Source organism: Pleurodeles waltl, chromosome 8 (genome assembly GCF_031143425.1).
Source record: "Pleurodeles waltl isolate 20211129_DDA chromosome 8, aPleWal1.hap1.20221129, whole genome shotgun sequence".
Classification (NCBI taxonomy): Eukaryota; Metazoa; Chordata; class Amphibia; order Caudata; family Salamandridae; genus Pleurodeles; species Pleurodeles waltl.
In genome coordinates, this window is record NC_090447.1 from 103,567,906 (window position 1) to 103,580,972 (window position 13,067).

The window sequence follows — 13,067 nt, forward strand, 5'->3', positions numbered from 1 at the left end:
GTGATGATCACATGTCTTTCCTCCATTGTCGACAGGTCCACCAGCGGTCTGTACTCTGCAGGATGTCGCCATCTCCTCACATGCCCCAGCGGATGGTGCCTATGGAGGAGAACAGCGAGCACAGAGTCAACCAACTCTGAGGTACGTAAACACAGCTTACTCTGAAAATATTCCTAAATCGAAATTTGCCTGTATGAGTGTTTAGGCAAGGCCTCGGTATGTGTGACGCAGTCAAAAATAATGCCATGTGGGCCACTGAAATGGCAGCTGCCTGACCTGTAAGGTGGGACAAGGGGATATGAGGTAACTGCGCTGGTGTGGTACACCATCGCGGTAGGCGGACAAACACCGCGGCGCAATTCTGCATTGGTTAACATTGGACCCTGTGGGTCCCAGGAGCCAATGACGAAGTACGCCGGCGGTGACGGTACGCACTGCTGCGGACGTGACCGCCATTTTCTCTCTGTTCACTCACTCAATACCTGATCTTCGACAGGAGAGGACCTACACTGCAAGTGCTGCTGTGACCTTAGTCTGGAAGAGACAATGGCTCGTGTGTCTGGGGAAAGGGCTCCTGCCTTCAGCACGGAGGAGTTGGAGAAACTCGTGGATGGGGTCCTCCCCCAGTACACACTACTCTACGGTCCTCCAGACAAACAGGTAAGTACACTGTGAGCATGCTGTATGGGCAATGCCTGTGTGGAGTGGGGTGGATGAAAGATAGGGGGGGTGAGAATGAGGCGTGCATGAAACCACGGTGAGTGCATGTGTGTCATGGCAAGGGTAGGGATGCGGGCCAATGACTGTGACGGTGCAGTTGGTAATTACTTCTCTTTTTCCCCTGTACAATTCCTGTAGGTCAGCACCCACCAGAAGAAGGACATCTGGCGTATCATCGCCAAGGAAGTCCGGACCCTAGGGGTCTACCACAGACGGAGCACCCACTGCCGGAAAAGATGGGAGGACATTTGCCGCTGGAGCAAGAAGATAGCGGAGGCCCAGATGGGGATGGCCTCCCAACGTGGGTGGGGTGCCCATTGCACCATGACCCCCCTGATGTTCCGGATTCTGGCGGTGGCGTACCCGGAGTTGGATGGGCGCTTGAGGGCATCACAGCAGCAACAAGGGGGTGAGAACACTCTCATTCTGCTGATTCAGCGCGCATTGTAGGTGTCTGGGTTGGGGAAGTGGGCTGTGGATTCATCTAGGCCAGGGCGAGTTTGGTAGTTAAGTTCCCTTCTTCAGGCAGGCCCTGTGGCACCCCACCCCACCTGTGTACAGTGCCAACTACACCTAGTCAGGCTCTTGTGACATCCATGTGTGCATAAATCAACCATAGTCTTGTAAGCCATGTCCCTGGGATTGAATGATGGACCCCAAGTGCGCGGGGCTTCTGTGTCTGTCGTGTCCACCAACTGTAGCGGTATTGCGTGCACTGAACATGTCTTTCTTCTTTTCCCCCTCCTTTTTGTGGTCTCCCTGTTCTTGTGTGCATTAGCCTCATCAGGCGGAGGAGCAGTGGCACCAGAGCAGGAGGGAGCTGCATCCCACATGGCCGTGGAGGGCGACACTACGGACTCCGAATTCACCAGTGGGACGGAGAGCGAGGGGAGCTCCACGGCGGGGACAGGAGCTGACACCAGCGATACGGACTCCTCCTCTGATGGGAGCTCCCTTGCGGTGGCGGCCCCATCTGTGCTCCCCCGCATCTACAGGTACAGTCGCCACCCCCCCTACCAGCACCGCCCTCCTAGCAGCCCCTCAGAGTTTGCCCCGTGCCAGCTCACCCAGGAGGGTGGGCATCACCTTCGCCCCAGGCACCTCAGGCCCTGCCCCAGTCACCCCTGCTGCCCTCAGTGAGGAGGCCATTGACCTCCTCATGTCCCTCACTGTTGGGCAGTCTATCATTTTGAATGCCATCCAGGGTGTTGAGAGGCAGTTGCAACAAACCAATGCATACCTGGAGGGCATTCACTCTGGTCAGGCAGCCCTTCAGCAAGCTTTTCAGACTCTGGCCTCAGCACTGATGGCAGCCATTGTCCCTGTCTGTAGACTTCCCCCTCCAACTTCCTCCACCCAGACCACACCCCTGTACTTCAGCCTATCCCAAGCACATCATCAGACCAGCATGCACACACCTCAACACACAAGGGAAGCTCTGGCAAACATAAGCAGCACACATCCCACAGGCACTCATGCAAGCATCACACACATGCAGACACAACAACATCCACTGCCTCCACTGTGTCCCCCTCTTCCTCGTCTCCCTCCTCCCTCCCAGTCTCGTCTCCACTCACACCTGCATCCACTACATCCTCAGCCACTACGTCCATCACCAGCACACACATCACCACACCCCGCTCACGTGCAGTCACCACCCCCCCTACCATTCACACATCCCCTGTGACCTCTCCCAGTGTGTCTGTGAGGCCACCTCCCAAGGTACACAAACGCAGCCACACACCCACCCAACAGCCATCCAACTCACGACAGCCTCCAGCCCATGCACCTTCACCCAAAGTCAGCAAACGTACACCTCCTACAACCACAACCTCTTCCTCCACTCCCAAACCCCCTCCACCTACCCGTCCCAGGGTTCCTAAGAAACTTTTCCTGTCCAACCTTGACCTCTTTCCCTCACCTCCCCCACCCCTTCACTCTCCAGGGCCCGACTCTCCAGGTCCCAACCTAGCACCTCACCCACAACATCGGCGGGACCAGTGGTGCCAGTAGTCACCAGATTATGGAGTGCACCAGGCAGCAGGGCAGCCAGTGTGGCAAGGAGCCACAGCACGGACAGTCCCCAACCTGTCAAGCATAAAAAGTTGGACAGTGCCCGGCGGGAGAGGGGAAAGAAATCAGCCACCAACGCCGCTCCCAGGGGTACAGTTGGGAGTGTGGAGACAGCTGCGACACCATCCAAGGTGGGGAAGGGGCACAGTAAAACCGGCAAGTCTGGGAAGATCAGCACGGTGGCCAAGACCGCCAGCAGCCCCACTTCCCAGGAGACGACCGCCAGCAGCCCCGCTGCCAAAGACAGGACCGCCAGCAGCAGCCCCGCTGCCCTAGGAGACGACCGCCAGCAGCCCTGCTGCCAAAGACAGGACCGCCAGCAGCAGCCCCGCTGTCCAGGAGACGACTGCCAGTAGCCCCACTGCCAAAGACAGAACCGCCAACAGCAGCCCCGCTGCCCAGGAGACGACCGCCAGCAGCCCCGCTGCCAAATACAGGACCACCAGCAGCAGCCCCGCTGCCCAGGAGACGACCGCCAGCAGCCCAGCTGCCAAAAGCAGCACCACCAGCAGCAGCCCCGCTGCCCAGGAGATGACCGCCAGCAGCCCCGCTGCCAAAGACAGGAACGCCAGCAGCAGCCCCGCTGCCCAGGAGACGACCGCCAGCAGCCCCGCTGCCAAAGACAGGACCACCAGCAGCTGAACCGCTGCCCAAGACAGGACCGCCACCAGTTGAACCGCTGCCCAGGACACCACCGCCAGCAGCACCGCAGGCCAGGACAAGACCGCCAGCAGCTGAACCGCTGCCCAAGACAGGACCGCCAGCAGCTGAACCGCTACCCAGGACACCGCCACCAGCTGAACCGCTGCCCAGGACACCGCCGCCAGCAGCACCGCAGGCCAGGACAAGACCGCTAGCAGCTGAACCGCTGCCCATGACAGGACCGCCAGCAGCTGAACTGCTGGACAGGACACCGCCACCAGTTGAACCGCTGCCCAGGACACCGCCGCCAGCAGCACCGCAGGCCAGGACAAGACCGCCAGCAGCTGAACCGCTGCCCATGACAGGACCGCCAGCAGCTGAACTGCTGGACAGGACACCGCCACCAGCTGAACCGCTGCCCAGGACACCCCCGCCAGCAGCACCGCAGACCAGGACAAGACCGCCACCAGCAGAACCACTGCCCAGGACACCGCCGCCAGCAGCACCGCAGGCCAGTGAGCGCCAATGATTCTGACGCTACTGAGTCCGCCACGGGCAGGATGAAGCACTCTGGGCATAAAGTCCCCTCCAGAACCAGAGGAGTATCACATCCATTACCTCTGTCCTTGGCAGGATGAAGCACTCTGGGCACAAAGCCCCCTCCAGAGCCAGTGGAGATTCACATCCACTACCTCTGTCCTTGGCAGGATGAAGCACTCTGGGCACAAAGCCCCCTCCAGAACCAGTGGAGAAAGGCATCCACTACCTCTGTCCTTGGCAGGATGAAGCACTCTGGGCACAAAGCCCCCTCCAGAACCAGTGGAGTATCACATCCACTACCTCTGTCCTTGGCAGGATGAAGCATTCTGGGCACAAAGCCCCCTCCAGAACCAGTGGAGAAAGGCATCCTCTACCTCTGTCCTTGGCAGGATGAAGCACTCTGGGCACAAAGCCCCCTCCAGAACCAGTGGAGAAAGGCATCCACTACCTCAGTCCTAGGCAGGATGAAGCACTCTGGGCACGCACAAAGCCCCCTCCAGAACCAGTGGAGAACTGTTATCCACTTGAGAGACTGTGGCTTTGCACTCCCAGGATAAAGCAGTGGGCAAACCACCCACTGTAGAGACTTGAGAGACTGTGGCTTTGCACTCCCCAGGATTGAACAGTGGGCAAACCACCCACTGTAGAGACTTGTGAGACTGTGGCTTTGCACTCCCCAGGATTGAACAGTGGGCAAACCACCCACTGTAGAGACTTGTGAGACTGTGGCTTTGCCCTCCCCAGGATTGAACTGTGGGCAGACAGCCCCCTTGTGGATCTGGCATCGTGTACTCATCCGGCTGAGGTGCCCCCCCTTCCCTTCCCCCTGAGGTGCCTGTTTTATTTCTGACTGATGCCCCTGCAGTGTTACCTCTGTTTGTAGTCTGTTATTTTGGACCCAGTTATCCACGGACTATGATGGTGGAATCCCTTGGACTTGTGTTCTTGGTGTATATAATTGTATATGGTATAAATGTATATATTTGTAAATATTTTTGATGTATGTAATTGAATATATCACAATTATTCGACTCATTTCCTTTTGTCCTTGCATTCTTCCCGGGGAGGTTGGGGGGTGTAACTGTTATGTATCAATATGTATTAGCGTGTGTGTTGTAGTGGGTGGGGGTGGGCGTGTTGCGTGTTGAGTGTGTGTGTCACTGTTTTTCCCTCCCCTGTGTCGTAGGTGCAGTACTCACCTTGGTCTTCCCTGCCGGCGTTCGTGCTCCTTGTAGAGGAGCAGGAAGATAAAGGCTGGCAGAATCTGGAGCTCGGGTTCCATGGTGTCCTGATTCCTCGTGGGGAGTGTAGAGGTGAGCGTTTTCCCTTCGAAGTCCTGTTTCCGCCGTGTTTTTGTTAGCGGTGAATCCGCCCCGGAAAAGGTGGCGGATTGGTGGGTTATAATAGTGTGGGCGGTACATTGTCCTCCGCCTGTCTGTTGGCGGTAACCGCCGCAGTGTATGTTTGTACCACCGTGGCGGTCGGAGTGCTAAAGTGGCTGTCTATGTTGGCAGTTTCCGCCGCGGTCGTGATTCCATTTGTTTTCCGCCGGCCTGTTGGCGGTTTTACTGCCGCTTTAACACCGACCGTCAGGGTTGTAATGACCACCATAGTGTGTGCATAGCATAGCATTACACCCAAGAGTAATGGAGCCTGCTGTGTAAATCACACTTTTTTTTTACTTTCCTTTTTCTCTAAGGTAAATGTTTTTCCTCTCCCTCTAAATCCCAAGCAAATATGAGTAATATGGGGAAATCTTGGAAGGAGGGTTACTCCAGAGTCACGACCATTTCTATGATAGGAAGGGTTTGGATCAGAGTTTGTAAATGTACAAAAATGTAATGTGTGTGGCCATGCACAAACTTACAAGCAAACCACTCCTTGGAACACCTAAATCATGCCCCGTGCAGAGATTTACTATTGCAGATGTTTCTTCACTCGTTGTGGAGAACTCCACAGACCTCACTTGTGCCTTCCAGGAATCCTTTTGTGAGTCTCTGGCAGGAGTAGATGAGGCATTACTTCAGGGGTGTGTCTGCCTCCCAGACCCATCACTCCACTGAAATGTATTTCCAATAAGGAAGTAGCCAGAAAAATGTAACACCACCTGCCCCAACCTTGAAGTATATTCCTAATGCCGAGGGTGGGAGAGTATCCTAGGCACTCGGTCCGGGGTGGGGTGATGGAGACATTTTCACAACTATTTCCATATCAATTAGATAAAACGAATCTACAGGTTCTAAAGGCAAGATTGTAGGGGGCATTCTTTAAATATTCTGATACCTTTATGGCATGCAAGGCTAGGCATTTAACTTCTGTACATAATTTGTATTCTTAACTTTTTATTTACTTTCAAGCATTCTTTCCTTTCCTCTTTTCTCATCTTTCCCATCCTTCCTTGTTTTAATCTACCTCTCGTTCTTTCACATTTATGTAATTTCCTTTCTTTCTGCCCAATTGTCATCTTTATTTACTTCAAACAATCTTGTATTCTTATCTTTATTTTCTTACTTCATTGTCTCCATCTGTCTTTCTTTCCACATTTCTTTAGTTGTGTCCATAATTACTTTATCTTTTTTCTTTCTTTTTCTCTTATTCATTCCATTTGTCTTTCTTCCCAAGCACCCCTCTTTTGTTTCTTTTGGTCTTAATTCTTTTGGCTTTTTACCTATTGTACTATCTTCCTTTCTCTTGCTTTTCATTTCTTTCTCCTGTACTCTTTTGCTTCTCCCGCCTCTATCACTTCTATTTTTTCTCATTTTAATCATTTGCCTTTCTCAGCCATTGTTTTGCTTCTTTAACAAACCGCATCCTTTACATAAGAAGTTGTCCTGGCATTCCACCTTGCTATTGACTCTAGCACATCATGGATAAAATATTGAGGACCAAAATTTCAATAAAAGAAGGATACATAGATAAGTATAGGTTTACTTTAGTTACCTCCATATCTATGTACCATATATAGATATGTAAACTTAACTTTTCAGTCATTATTTTTGTCCTTGATATTGTCACCACAATATTTTGGTAGCACAATATTGCAGTAGCTGAAATTTCGAATTATACCAATTGTCATGATATTTTGTTGCAGTAATATTATGAGGGGCTTTTTGGAGATCAGCTTCACCGTCCAATCACTCGACGAAGACACAAAGATTAAATTAAAAGTTTAATGTTACACAGAACTGTCCAGTGTCACTCCCTATGCTCTCCTATGCTCCAACTGCTAAGGGGTCCATAATGATCTTGGTTTTGAAGTCATCCTGCTAAACTTGCCGGACAGTCTTGTCTTTGGGATCAGTGTTTGAACTGGTAAATGCTCTTCCCAATTTCATAGAGTTATTCATGTGATGGAAGATAAGTTCATGGACATACTGTGGATGAAGGCCTTGGCCGGTGTCTCCATCTGACAGCGTTATTAGACATCAAGGAATTATCTTTGAGTCTGTTACATTCTGGAATTCAATGTGCTCACCTCTTCTCCATGAACACAACATGCATACCCTGGGGAAAGAGATCTGCATGTGGAAGACCCCAACCAATTCCACACAGGTTACCAAGGGCCAGATGTATCAAACGATTTTGCATTCGCAAACAGTGCGAATCGCAGAATTCGGCCGTTTGCGAATGCAAAAACGTGGTCTGCGATGCATGGAAGGCATTCGCAGGCCAAAAACAAGGAATCGCAAAAATTTCGATTTTTTGCGAAGCGACATGGTTTTGCGTGTCGCCCTTAGCATCTCGCAATTTGCGACATGAAATACTGAATTGCTATTAGCATTTCACAAATTGCGAGTCGGAATAGAGACTCACAAATACAGAATCAGTATTTCACGTCGGAAATTGCGAGACGCTAAATGCGACACGCAAAACCATGTCACAATTCGATGCATCAAAAATTTGCAAATTGCAAATTTTCGCACAATGGCCTTTTGCACATGCAATTTACCACGGATTGAAACCAGGTGGTAACCGGGTGCAACCTATATAAAGAGGCCCAGAATGCCTCAGACTCTTTTCCACAATCCTGCACTCCACGTCATGGCGAGAGAAATGAGGATCTTGGCAGGTTTGAGGAGAGGGAGGAGGAGGCAGGAGCGCATTTTCAGAGTGCACATTACCCTTTTTGACCAGACTGAGGAGGAAATATATGAGAAGTACAGGTTGAACTCAGCCATGATACTTGACCTGATAGCTGAGCTACAACCCATACTGCAGCGCACAACACACAGGACCAATAGCATACCCACCCATGTGCAGGTATTATGCTCCCTGCACCTACTTGCCTCAGGGAGCTTTCAAGGGGTCATAGCAGCAACTGGAGGGGTATCACAGAGTGCCCTTTCTAGATTTTTCAATACATTTCTAAACGCCATGCTGAATAGGACACACCAGTACATCAGATTCCCCCACACCCCACAGGAAATACAGCAGACAAAAATAGATTTCTACCAGATAGCACAGTTCCCCCACGTCCTAGGTGCCATACTGTAGATGGGACACATGTTGCAATCTGTCCACCATCGGCCACAGAGTATGTGTACCGCAACTGTAAATACCAACATTCCATGAATATACAGGTGATATGCAATGCCTCCTACATCATAACTGATCTCGTGGCCAGGTACCCAGGGAGCACACATGATTCGTACATCTTTCGCCACAGCGGGATTCACACAAGACTGCTAGCTGGGGAATTTGGTGAAGGATATCTACTAGGTATTTTCCCTCTTTACAATGGTGCATCTATTGCAGTGTGACATCAGATGGCTCAGCTACTCATTATACCCTCTGTTCCTTCCAGGAGGCAGTGCCTATGCAGTGCGCACCTACATGATGACGCCCTACCTAAATCCTGCAACACAAGCAGAGCAGAGATACAATTCAGCACACAGGGCAACCCGCAATGTGGTGGAGCGCACCTTTGGCCTGCTGAAGAGTCGTTTCCGGTGCATCCACAAAAGTGGAGGGGCACTACAGTACAGCCCGGACACGACCTGTAGAATAGTGGCCACATGTGCGATTTTGCACAATATAGCTACCACCAGGGGCATAACTGTGGAAATATCAGAGCCAGGCTCAGACGATGATGATGATCCCATACCACCCCTACAGCCAGCAGACAGGACCAGTGCAGCAGAGGGCAGGCAAAGGCGTGCTGACATCACGCACAACCATTTCAGATGTAAGTCATGACAACACAACCTCACTTGACATGTGTTCTGGTGGTTAGCACCTTTATTACCTTGACTTCAGGTAACATACGTGTCACTAGGACAAAGCAATACACATGTGTCATAAATGAGCCTTTTACAGTGTCGCACTATTGTCTTCATAGTTTACTGTACTTCAACATGTGCAGTTAGTCCACTGTGGCCATCAAAGTCACTTTTTACAGCCATGCATTCCACTCGAGTGTGCAGTGGCCTCGCCGGCACCTCTTGTATCAGCCTCAGTGGCAGTGCTGTGCCTGGCACTGCGACGCCTAGGATCCATAATGGGCACTGCAAGGCGCTGAGGCTAGATGACTCCTCAGTATCCCCAACTCCAAGTTCACTGGGTGTAGCACTGTGATTTGCCAACATAGTATCCAGAACATTCGTAATCTGGACCAGTCCTTGGGCAACATCCCGACTGCTATGTGCTGCCTCCACCTGTGTGGCCACAGCACGCTGTGATATGAGGGCAGTAGATGTGGCTAGGCGATTGACTGATCTACAAAAGCCACTGAACATCCCCATAAATCGCCTTTCATGCCTGCAGTGGCTGTCTCGCTCATGCCTGATCTCTGTACAGAGTTCCTTTACTGCATTGGTCAGTTCCCTGGTGTTCTCCACAGCTGTAAGCTGTCCCTCATGCAGCTTGCAAATGTTTGTATTAAGGCACTCCAACTGCTTCTGCAGCCCCCCCCATGTTGACATTGTGTGCCTGCATCTGCCTGTGCATTGCCCTCATGTTTTTGTTTTGCAGGCGCTTCACTTTAAGCATTGATGATTCCAGGCCACCAAAGAATGATGGGCCCTCACCTACTTCCGCGTGCTGTGTGCCTGCATTGTGAGGCCTCCTGCGGGGTGTTGAGTGACGCTGGGGCAGGAACTGCTGCCTTACAGTGGATCTGGCTTCTCGGGATGGAGTGTGGCCTTCATCCCACATGTCATCCGAGTCCAGGCTCAAATCGGGGAGAGGTAAAACCCCTGCCCTGCGTTTGATTGGCGCCATACTCAATGACTCGCTGGTGTTGGAGTCTGATGGAGGCTGTGTTTCAGCATCCCCCACAATGGCACATTCTGCTGCTGCTGGGCCTGGGCCATCTGCAACGACAATGTGCAGCATGTAATTTATGTATGTATCACCAAATGTTGCACAATGGTAATAAATGTACACTTACATCGTATCACTTTGTAGTGGGTGTTGTGTTCTTCTGGGTGTCCCTCTACTTAATTACATTCTATGTGCTACTTTCAGCTCTAGGTTGTGGACTACCACTCCCATAAGGCATTGTTGTGCCGCATCTAAGATGTGGAATGGAGTACTTATCACAATGGTTTGCACTACTTGCTATTTCCTAGGGGCATTTGTTCATACACATAAGGGGTTACATTTCAATATTGGACTTACCTTTACTGGTGCTGGGTGTGACGGACGTGTCTATGTCAGTGACCCCACTGACAGCTTCTGGGAGCAGTGTCGACTCCACCAGGTCTTCCATGGGGGTGGGGGGTGTCTGGGTGGATGGTCCGCCTCCTGTGCTCCTTGCCTCCTGTAGCCTGCTGGCCACCCTCTCCTTGGCACAGGAACACAGGTCGTACCACCTCTTTCTTATCTCCTCCACTGAGCGCTGCGCAACCCCCATTGCGCAGATTTTGGTCTGTATGTCAGCCCAGAGTTTGCGCTTCTCACTCTCTGGGACCTGGAGTGTGCTCTTCCCAAATAGCCGGTCATGGCTCCTCACCACCTCCTCAGTGAGCACCTCCAGTTCTTGCTCACTGAACTTCAGTTTTCTCTTCCTCTCTCCCTTCTCCTTCCCATTAGCAGCATTGGCCATGGTGATGTTAAGTCCTGGCTTGCTCATAGACTTGCTCCCTGGGGCTGGGCTGTGTCTCTCTCACTGCTCCTTTGGGTGTGGCTCCTGGAAACAGCCTGGGCTGACTCACTTCCTGCTTGTGATGTCATCAGGCTGTGCCAGGTGTCCGTTTTTGCAATTTGCGATTTTCAAATACCGAATCGCAAATATTTTTGCGATTTGGTATTTGGGCCTCACAAATTGCATTAGAGTTTTTTAAGAAATCGCTATTTCTGAATCGCAATTTTGTTACATTGCATTTTGCGACTTAGAAATAGCGATTTCTTAAAAATCGCTATTTGTGATTCGCAAAGGTTTTTTTTCATACATCTGGCCCCAAGTGACTAGCATATTCTCTGAAGACCTCAGATATTGCTTGGCTGCTAGACATTTGTAACTAAGTTTTAGAGACGATCACCTACAATAAAGAGGTCATGGTCGGCAACTACTTGCTGATAAAGTTTGGAATTTTCCTGATCATCTAGAGTGGGATAAAACACTCTCATATTGGCTTTTTCCCTCAATTGTACTGGCTATGATCATTGCGACAGGAATTATGCGGCACCGGCCGACTCATTTATGTGGCAGGGTTTACTGAATTATGCAGCAAGAAGATGCTAATTATGCAACATAATGCGGCACATTTTTTGATAGTATCAGTTCATCATTTTGCAATTTTTACACATGTTAACACTGTTTAGACAAAGGTTTCACCTTGTGAATACTGGTTTAACACCCAAATACAGCAACATGCAACTGGAAGGTGAACCATCAACCTTTGTGAAGTGCCTGTCACTACACTGCAGGACACATTGCCACATTTTTTGTAACTTTCAATCCGTTAGAAACACGTTACTTTGTGAAAAATCTGACAATCATGCAGTAGATGATAGATTATGTGGCAAATGTGGCCAATTCATAATTATGCGAAAAGCAGTGCAGCAGACAATCGCATAATTTCTGTGGCCATGGCTATTATTTAGATTTGTATGAAATTGTGAACCTTGAAACAATAAATCTATACTACCCATTTGCACTAAATATCTCGATATTTTTGTTCTCATTAAATGTGAAAGATAACTTCACAGAGACATATGGAAGGAAGGGAGAGAAACTGAAGGTGTTGTCATTCTGCCAAGCACTACTGACAGAGAGGGGCCACAGAAACTGAATTACAAGTGTTCCAGAAATACAGTACCAATTTTAAATATGACCTATTATTCCTGTTGGAAACACAAGTCAAAAGATTATTTTCACCTATGGTTGATTGCTATTAGCATGTGTCCCTAACAGATAGCTCAGTAAACCGACTTTTCACAGCACCAGAAGGTTATCCCTGCTTAACTGGGGTTACATGAGGACTAAATAAAAAGTAGATCTTTGTAAAAACACTTTAAACCTCTGGGCTATCTTACTATGATAATTACTGGTTACCTGCAGGTAGCACACAGTGCACTACATCAGGCACATCAACCATCTAAGTTACTTTATGATGATTTAAACCAGCAGATTGCTCATTGAGATCTCTCCACCTCATTCTATTTTCTATCTCACCATCATCTCCACGCCTCACTATTCTCTCTCCACCACATCCACCTCTATCTGTCTCACCATCATTCCACTTCCTTTCTCTACGTGCCATCCTCCTCTTTCAGCCTCATCCTTCTCTCTTCAGCTCACCATTCCTCTGCGAACTTACTCTCAAAAACTGCACTCACCCTCTCTTCCTGTCTTATCCTCCTCTTTCTCACCCCATCTCTTCTCCATTAACTGTGGTACAATCAGTGCTGTGAAGATATTTCCAATAGTATGCATTCGTCTTGTGTTGGTCTCAAGCCTTAAACTAGTTTCTAGGCACCACAAAAGTGTTTGACCTATTTGGGCACGGGTCATATCTGAAAGACAAGTTTAAGCCTCTGTAATGCCAAACAGTTCATGTCAGGATTATCTCCCCTCTGTTTCTAGCCCGGTGCTCGAATTAAATTGAATTTGTCATTTATAAAGCACGACTGTCAATCCCATAGGAGTA